Genomic DNA, 10,333 nt, shown 5'->3' with positions numbered 1-10,333 from the left:
AGGATTAGGGTGTGTTTTCCTAGGTATGGGATAGGGCATGTAGCTGAGAGGATAGATTGGGTTTTATCAGGGGAGGGTACCAAGCCAGTAGTGTGTCTTAGTGTAAGAGGTAATGACATAAGAAAGGTTAGGAGTGAGGAACTTTTAAAGGGGTATAGGGAGGCGCTAGGGAAGATTAGAGATAGGGGAGGGATCCTGATAGTATGTGGTGTCTTGCCTAGAAGAGGAGTTGGCGGTGAATAGCTGTCCAGGGCATTTGCTATAAATTGCCGACTGGAAAAACATTATGCAAGCAATGGTTGGGCATTCATTGATAACTGGCAACCATTCTATGGAAACGACTACCTGTACAGTCGTGACGGAGTACACTTGTCTCACGCGGGGGTAAAGGCGTTGTCTGCATCCCTGGAGCGTGAAATTGTCACTCCAAAGGGGGGTCGCCATTAGAGAGAGGTCAGGGTAAGTGGGAGTCAAAAAAATAAGCAGGTCCTGGGGAATACAATTGGTTACTCGGGAAAAGGGGTAAAAGAGGACCAGGAAAGGGTAGGTTTAAATGTATACTAGACAAACAGTAGGAGTGTTACAAATAAAGTAGACTTGGTGAGAGCGGTTGCATGTACCAAGAATGTACACGTCATAGCAATCACCGAAACTTGGATGAATCTGGCGAGCAAGAACTTTTTATCAGAGTACCACATAGAAAGGTACAATCTTCTTCACAAGGACATGGAAGGAAGGAAGGGGGGAGGGGTCGCACTCTTCGTCATGGATAAATTAAATGTTGTATTAAAAATTCAATAAAGGGTGAAATAGGAACCGAGTTTGTATGGGTAGAAATTGCGAAAGAAAGAGAAAAACTAATTATGGGAGTAATTTACAGGCCCCCCCAAGTCTTGGGAAAGAAGCAGCTCAGCCCATATGGCAGGTATTGAGTAGGGCAGCAAAATACAACAACCTGTGCATTATGGGGGATTTCAACTTCAGAAATATTGACTGGGAATACATTATAGGTGACTATGAATCTGAAGACTTCCTAGACGCAGTACAGGACAATTTTTTAAAGCAACTAATTACAGAATCGACTAGAGGTGACAATATATTAGACCTAGTATAAACAAATAAAGAAAATATTATCAGAGATATCACAATAGGGGAAGAACTAGGGAACAGTTAGCACAGAAAAATCAGGTTCACCCTAAATTGGGAAACGAAAAATAATGACAATATGGTCAGAGTCCCAGACTTCCGATCGGTGGATTATGGGGGGTTAAGAAGGTACCTAGGTGAGGTCGCCAGGGAACAGTTAGGTCAGTCTCCGGTAGGAACGGGTGAGGTCACAGGCGACACAACAATTGATCATGACTATAAATTATTCACTACTACACTACGTAAAGCACATGAACAAAATATACCAAAAAAAAAAATAGGTCAAATAAGAATGAGCCAAGGTGGATGACCAAAAAACTTAAACATGACATAGGAATAAAGAAAGGAATTCATGAGAAATTAAAGGGAGGGGAGGAGCCTCTCAGAAATAGGTATAATGAACTATCTAGGAATGTTAAGAAAAATGTAAGGCAGGCAAAGAGGGACTACGAAATCAGGATAGCAAGAGAATCCAAGGCGAATTCCAAGGGATTTTCCAGGTATAGAGGACAAAGGTCAAGGACAAATTGGGACCTTTAAAGTCAGAGAGAGGGTAAGTGATCGATGATAGTGAGAAAATAAGGAAAGCATTAAACAGCTACTTCTTATCAGTTTTCATGGAAGAAATTCACGAAGAAATGCCAGAGGTGGAACTGATATTTAGGGGATATGAAGAAGAGAAATTAAAGAATATCACTATCAGAAAAGAGGATGTTCTTAAGAAGATAAATAAATTAAAGAAGACAAAATCCCCAGGGCCGGATGAAATTTTCCCTCGAGTTTTGAAAGAGTGTAAGGAACAGATTAGCGGACCCCTCGTAAATTTATTGACAAAATCATTATACACAGGAGTTTTGCCAGACTTGTGGAGACAGGCAAATGTAGTACCCATAGTCAAAGAGGGAGACAGAGCATCAGTGTCAAATTACCGGCCGATTAGTTTGACATCAGTAGTGGTGAAATTTCTTGGATCAATTATAGCAAATAGCATCCGATCGCATTTAGAGAAAAATAAATTAATCTATGACTCTCAACATTCACAAAGGGAAAATCTTGTCTAACAAATCTGCTAAAAATTTTTAGGAAAGTCTTCGAGGTAGTAGATAATGACAAAAATTACGATGTTATTTACTTAGACTTTAACAAAGAGTTTGACAAAGTACCGCATCAGAGGCTTCTGGGAAAAGTTAAGGCTCGTGGTATCAAGGGGAAAGTTTTAAATTGGAGAAAATCATGGCTCCCCGATAGAACAGAGAGGGTCAACGTAGATGGTGTTAAATCAGAATGGGGCTGCGTAACCATTGGGGTTCCCCAGGGGTCAGTACTGCGCCCACTCTTGTTCATAATCTACATAAACGATCTAGATACTGGGATCAGCAGTGACATAAGTAAGTTTGCGGATGACACCAAAATAGGGAGGCAGATTAATTCAGGGCAGGATGCAAATGCACTAAATGGGGAGTTAAATAAACTGCAGGAGTGGTCAGAAAATGGCAAATGAAATTCAACACCAGCAAGTGCAGCGTACTTAATATTGGAAGAACAAATACTGTCAATGTATGCCTTAACAACATCAACCTAGAGAAGTCGACTTGTGAAAGAGACTTGGGGTACTTGTAAGCCCGGACCTTCGGCCTAGAAAACAGTGCGTTAATGCGTTAATGTTGGAAATAAGGCAAACAGAGTATTAGGTTTTATATCTAGGAGTGTAAGTAATAAGAGTGCGGAGGTCGTATTGCAACTATATCTTGCGCTAGTCAGGCCACACCTCGATTATGCTGTTCAGTTCTGGTGCCCTTATTATAGAATGGATATCAATTCACTGGAGTGTGTGCAATGAAGAATGACGAAAATGAATCAGGGACTTAGAAACCTTCCATATCAAGATAGATTAAAGAAACTAAACTTGCATTCCCTAAAAAGACGAAGAGTGCGGGGAGATATGATAGAAGTATTTAAGTAGGATAGCAAGATAGGACTCGTAGCAACGGATTTAAGTTGGATATGTTTAGGTTTAGGGGGGGAGATAGGAAGGAACTGGTTCACAAATAAGGTGGTAGACGAGTGGAACAAGCTTAGCAACTTTCTAGTAAGTGCTGGAATGCTGGAAAGTTTTAAAAGGAGGCTAGATAGATTCATGGATGATAGAAGGCGGTAGGAACTCTCGACATGAGCTGCCATGCACAGTAGGGTGTGTCATACGGAGGCGAATTTTTTTTTTTGAGTTTGAAAAATCGGCCCATGGTATTAATGATGTAGTTCTATGTGCAGAATCATGTGATATCTTCAGATTTGAAAAGTTTTCATTTTTTGCTAGGTAAATTTTAACTTGAAATCTTATGAAAATTCAGTATTCCCACCCTTTTACCAACACCACTAAATAGCTTATTTAAAGTAAAGTAAATGTATCAGGTTAATTTATTATGATGAAAATGATCCAGAATAGTGAAACGAATGATCTTGACACATTTATTAAATTTAATATTCCTTTAGAAAACAAAATCATCAAATACAAAAACCGGTTTTACTACTACGACCCGGTGTTGCTGCACACCATAGAGAACATGTCTTTCTTGCCTCTGTTTCTACTCATCACCTCCCTGCTGACCACCTGAGCTCGGATGTAGCCTTCCCTCCTCTCCTGGATGTACACGTGACTGCTGGCCTCGCTCACTTGCTGTACACAACACTCTATACTCTGGGTGTGCGAGGGCCAGGCAGGGACATGCATGGGGTTGTCCAGGAAAGCTCTGACTTGAACATTGGTGAGGCTGCAGGTAAGAGGGGGCTCACTGCCAGCCTGGATGTTATCCAGATCTATGAGATCAGTGAGGGTCTTGGCACCTAGATTGACTTCAGGAGTCTTCCTGACCTTGAAGGAATCGTCACCAACTGATTCGTCATGCCCAGATCCTCTCATAAGTCTCATATCCAAGATCTTTTTGACTGCCACTCTTCTCTCCTCCTCATCCTTACTGCAGAGCATTGTCTGCAGAACTGCCTCGGGATGAGCATACCAGGAAGATCTCCTCACAGTCTGCTCCACAATCTGAACAACCTTCCTTGGCTGACTCCTCAGGAGCTCAAGCTGGAAGAGAACATGCCTCGGACCTTCGGAGAACGATGACTTGACCTTGGTGTTGAACCAATTTGGCAAGTAGACACTCACGATGAATTGGACAATAAGTCTCAGGTTGTGAAGCTGGTTCCCTTTCAGTTTATGATGAGCGACCCAAATTCTGCAGAACCTGAGAGCCGTTGTGAGCCACCTAGAATGTGAGACTGGACCTATCTGCAGGTAAGCAAGCCTATCAGGCATGACCCCAGTTTTGATGGCACTGCAAATCATGTAACCATAGTACTGGTCAGTACTCAGGTCGTCAATGACAGTATGTGCAAGCTCAACGAGTGGAGGGCCAACTGTGATTTTTTCAAAGCTCGGATTTATTTCTAACTCAGTGGCAGAGTCCAGCATCTTGCCAAGAGGACCAGACCATCTGTTGTTTGAAAGAGTCTTGCCATCCAGCTCCTGGATCAGATGTCTGAGTGGCAACTCGTTGGTGTGGAGGTCACAAACAATCCAGACCAGCTTCCTCCCAATCTTCCGCTCTATCCACTGTATGACCCCCCCTTGCCACCCTGTGTTCGTGTTGGTGCTGTCCCCTCCAATGGCCTGCAGGGTCTGGTCTACGTTCCTCTCTCTGAGCCAGTTCACAATGTTATCTGCCACTATCTCAGCTGGTTTCCTGATGTCATCTTTCTCTGGAGTGAAATGCCACAAATACCTTCCTGGTTCACTGCAGCAGGAGTAGTGTTCCTCCTTCACCATGGCAGGGAACAACTTGTCAGAATCTCCAACTTTCATGAACACTTTAGTGTCATCCCTTCTCCCATCAAAGAACAAACAATTGATTCCATTTTCTCTTATCCCCTTATCAAACTCCTCTTCTAGGTTACTGACAAGTTTCTCCTGAGCTCTCCTTACTTTGTTATGATCTATCACCAGGTGAACATCATCAGGTGTTATCAAACCACCGTCAACCCAGGCAGCTGTTGCTATCTCTGCAGTTTCTCTGAGACCAGTGTGGTGTCGCATGCTGGCCAGAGCTATGCTCAGGATATCTTTCCTATTTCGAATCTTATGCCTGGAAGGTTTGGGATCATTATTTTCTGGGTTAGGGACAAAGTCACCATTCTCCTGGTCAGCACTCGGATCAGCCATGGGGAAGTCATTAAACTCTGAATCAGCTTGACTCCAATCATCGGCCTTTTTTACCATCACCCTGGGCCTTCTCAAGTCTCTTTTCCTCGGCAACTCTTCTCCTCTTCTGTCTCTCTGTGGCAGCCTCCTGTCTCTTGGACTCCGGAATATCTTGGCTAGAAATCATGAGAGCCCCTATACTGCCAGTCTTCTCTCTCTGTGCTTTGACAAATGCCAGTTCGATCACAGGAATCTTCAGTTCACGCTTGCAAATACAGGAGATGTGGGCCTCGGATTTACAGTCACGATCGCATCCAAACTCAGGACAGAGAACAATTGGGCACTTGCAAGTAATTATGTCAAATAACTGGTCCAGTTGCTTGGCAAAGCTGTCCTTAACTGCAAGTTTTCCTCTCCCAAGAGAGATATCTCTTGCCTTTTCCCAATTGGCTAGCAGTCTCTCACTAATCTTCTTCTGACTTGTTATGACTGGAGGCTTGAACTGAGCGTTAGCCAGAGTGTACTGTGCCAAGACAGCTTTGGTCATATCACTGGCAATGTCTTTGTTTGTGTAAGTTCTTTGGTTCTTTTCACTGATTTGCCTGATTAAAACACCGTATCTCAAAGCACCTCTCAATGTAGGCAACTCCGACTTCAGGAGCTCTCTCCCAGACCCAAGATAGTGACTGAGATGGCTGGATTTTTGGTTCCTCGTCCTGACACAAGCAGCCATCGCAAATATTATCAACTTATAAATGCATCAGAATCTGAAACAGAAAAAATATTGTTAGTTGGGTTGTTAAAGAATGAAGTCAGAAAGCAATGTTCACTATTTAATTGTAATGCACTAATGCAGCTGTACGTTAGATTTTCGATAAATTTCACGCTAAAATTTACCTAGCAAAAGTTTGCAAAATATTGAAACTGAAATTATTTTCTGTTTATATACACTAAAATCTACCAAAAAAGTGATGGGCCATTAGTTTTAGCTGATCTTCCCTCCTATGACACACACCTCTAATGCACAGGCCAACCGGCCTATTGCAGACTATATATTTTCTTATGTTCTTATGTTCATATGTTCTTATAAATCTCAGGTAAACTTCACCACGATTTTATCTTCTACCTATAGACTTCTTTCATCCAATAATATCCTTAAATAATTATTTATCCATTTAGGGTCATTCTTGTCTGATCTGAGTTTTTGTATGGAATAGTCTGCCTTTGTAAAGTATTAGAACTCATTATTAAAATTTTGTGGCACTCGTCAACCTCAGATCTCGTGATCAGGCTCCATCCTCAACCATCATATTTTGTGAGGATATCGTTGTCAGGTCTCCAGGTAAAGTGAGGTCGCCCTCTGTGGGTACATTGTGAGGTCATGAAATCCATCCCCAAACGTGATACCCCTTCTCAGCTGCCTTTTTAATCTATCAAAGTTGCCCTTCTGAAATCTGGAACTTTAATGGAATTTTCCTTGCGACTGCCATTAAATTTAAATAAAAATCTTATTTCTTTATAATCGCTGTTGGCAAGTTCGTTCCCTACCTCGTCATTACTAATGAAGTTTTCTGTTTGGCAGAATTAAATCGAGTATATTATTCCCGGTGGGTTCTATATATTTGACTTAGGAAACAGTCCTGAACTGTTTCAAGAAAATCCTCTGATTCTGAGTTACCTGTAAGGTCGATCCAATCTATTTGGGTAAAGTTAAAATCGCCTACTATACATACTTGCTGAATGCCCGGTATTTCATCCCCAAAAGTCGCTCATTAACTATCAAGATTAGGAGATCTATATATTACTCCTGCGATTAATTTTTCTACCATCGGTTAATTCTTTCCAAATTGTTTCTGTATTTGCTCAGTTTTAATTTCCTTATTAATTTCACACTTCAGATTATCCCTGACATAGTTAGCTACTCAGCCTTTCCTAATCTGCCAACCGGTATGGAATAGTTTGTAACCTGCAATTTGGTATTCGACACGTAACTCACGTGAGTCTAGGTTTATCCATGTTTCGATGAATGCTATTATATCGATCTTTCGGCAGATCCTGAAGAATGCCTGAGTTCTTCTCGTTAGGGTTTAAATCCCTGCCTAATTTAGTTGTCATCATTCCCAGCACTATTTTCCTGTAACCTTTCACTTTGTTTACCGGCTTCCACAGCAGTCTCCGCCAACCTCGTGCCCATATGTTCTCCTAGCAGTTTAAAGGTTTCGACATCTTTTGAACTGCCCTCTCGAGAGAGCCATCCTTAGTTAAAGGTCCTCCGGTAAAAAAGTTGTCCCAGTTGCCAATGAATGGGACTGATACGACTACACTATCTGTCAAGACGGTCGTTGACACCAACTGCCCTTGACAACCATTCATGCCAACTCTTCTGGGCAGGACACCACATATGATAGGGATCTCCTTCGACCTAAACATTCTTTATAGCTGCCTTGAACTTATCAAAAGCTTTCACTCCTACACCGGCCAATATCATTGCCTCCTGCAGAGAGACAGATAATGGGTTTGTTACCACTACAGACAAGATATTGTCCATCCTGTCAACTATATCCCCACCCCAGCTCCTGGCAAACAAACCCTCATCCTATTTTTATTTTTACCACAAAAGCTCTGTCCAGGTACCGTACCTGGGAATCACCAACAATTAAGGTTTTCTACCTTCCTTGTCAACCCTGTCCCTGACTATGCTAATGTCCAATCCGTCTATCAAAGGACTGAAAGAATTGGTACACCTAGCTGCTGTTGTCGTATCCTTGGTGTCTTTTCTCACCACCAAATTAGTCCTGTCTCCTCTCAAACCTCCCATTCGCCTGAGTTTCGTCAGACCCGACTTTCATTGCTTCACCCGCTCTATCATTTCCTTTAATTTCAATTTTTCTTCCTTGACCTTTCTCTAACTCGGCCACTAGCCAAGACCTCAGAAGGGCACATAGCACTAGCCATTACTGGGGAAGGTGAGAGAGGAGGCAAGAGGTGGAGGAAGGTGAGGGGAGAGTGAGGTAAGAGGTGGAGGAAGGGAGGGGGAGGAGGTAAGAGGTGGGAGGGGAAGGTGGAGGGAGAGGAAGGTGGAGGAAGGTGAGGGGGAGGAGGTAAGAGGTGGTGGGAAGGTGAAGAAAGAGTGAGGTAAGAGGGGAGGGAAGGGGGAGGGGAGGAGGAGGTAAGAGGGAGGGAAGGTGAGGGGGGGAGGAGGTAAGAGGTGGGAGGAAGATAAGGGGAGAGGAGGTAAGAGGTGGGAGGAAGGTGAGGGGAGTGAGGTAAGAGGTAGTGAAGGTGAGGGGAGAGTGACGTAGGGAGGCAGTGAAAGGTGAGGGGAGAATGGGGGTAAGAGGTGGTGCAAGGTGAGAGGAGATTGAGGTAAGAGGTGTAGGAAGGTAGGGGAGAGTGAGGTAAGAGGTGAAGGGAAGGTGAGGGGAGAGTAAGATAAGAGGTAGTGGCAGGTGAGGGGAGAGGAGGTAAGAGGTGGTGGAAGGTGAGAGAGGAGGAGGTAAGAGGATAGGGAAGGTGAGGGGGAGTATGCAAGAGGTAGTGGCAGGTGAGGGGAGAATGAGGTAAGAGGTGGTGGAAGGTGAGGGAGAGTGAGGTAAGAGGAGGAAGGTGAGGGGAGAGGAGGTAAGAGGTGGAGGAAGGTGAGGGGAGAGGAGGTAAGGTGGGAAGGTGAGGGGAGAGTGAGGTAAGAGGTGGAGGAAGGTGGAGGGGAGAGGAGGTAAGAGGTGGTGGGAAGGAGGGGAGAGAGAGGTAAGAGGGGAAGGTGAGGGGAGAGGAGGTAAGAGGTGAAGGAAGGTGAGGGGAGAGTAAGGTAAGAGGTGGGTGGCAGGTGAGGGAGAATGAGTAAGAGGTGGTGGGAAGGCGTGAGGGGAGAGGGAGGGGAGGTGGGGAAGGTGAGGGGAGAGGAGGTAAGAGGGAGGGAAGGGGAGGAGGTAAGAGGTGGGAAGGTGAGGGGAGAGTGAGGTAAGAGGGAGAGGAAGGTGAGGGGAGAGTGAGGTAAGAGGGAGAGGAAGGTGAGGGGAGAGTGAGGTAAGAGGTAGAGGAAGGTGAGGGGAGAGTGAGGTAAGAGGTAAAGGAAGGTGAGGGGAGAGTGAAGTAAACGATAGAGGAAGGTGAGGGGAGAGTGAGGTAAGAGGTAGAGGAAGGTGAGGGGAGAGTGAGGTAAGCGATAGAGGAAGGTGAGGGGAGAGTGAGGTAAGAGGTGGGGAAGGTGAGGGAGAGGAGGAAGAGGTGAAGGAAGATGAGGGGAGAGTAAGGTGGGGAGGTAGAGGAAGGTGAGGGAGAATGAGGTAAGAGAAGGAGGAAGGTGAGGGGAGAGGAGGTAAGAGGTAGAGGAAGGTGAGGGAGAGAGAGGGAGGTAGTGGAAGGTGAGGGGAGAGTGAGGTAAGAGGTGGAGGAAGGTGAGGGGAGAGGAGGTAAAGGAGGTGGAAGGTGAGGGGAGAGGAGGTAAGAGGTGGAGGAAGATGAGGGAGAGTAAGGTAAGAGGTAGTGGCAGGTGAGGGGAGAGGAGGTAAGAGGTAGTAGAACGTAAGAGGAGAGTGAGGTAAGAGGTAGAGGAAGGTGAGGGAGAGGAGGTGGAGAGGTAGTGGAAGGTGAGGAAGAGGAGAAGAGGTGGAGGAAGGTGAGGGAGAGGAGGTAAGGAGGGAAGGTGAGGGGAGAGGAGGTAAGAGGGGAGGAAGGTGAGGGAGGAGAGGTAAGAGGTGGGTAAAGGAGGGGAGAGTGAGGTAAGAGGTATGGAAGGTGAGGGACAGGGAGGTTAGAGGTAGTGGAACGTGAGGGGAGTGTGGTAAGAGGTATTGGAAGGTGAGGGGAGAGGAGGTAAGAGGGAGCGAGGTGAGGGGAGAGTGAGGTAAGTGGTGGAATGAGGGGAGAGGAGGTAAGAGGTATTGAATGTGAGGGGGGGAGGGAGGTAAGAGGTATTGGAAGGTGAGGGGAGAGTGAGGTAAGAGGTGGAGCGAGGTGAGGGGAGAGTGAGGTAAGAAGTGGTGG

Source organism: Homarus americanus, unplaced genomic scaffold (assembly GCF_018991925.1).
Source record: "Homarus americanus isolate GMGI-L3 unplaced genomic scaffold, GMGI_Hamer_2.0 scaffold6317, whole genome shotgun sequence".
Taxonomy (NCBI): domain Eukaryota; kingdom Metazoa; phylum Arthropoda; class Malacostraca; order Decapoda; family Nephropidae; genus Homarus; species Homarus americanus.
This window is presented reverse-complemented; position numbering follows the sequence as displayed.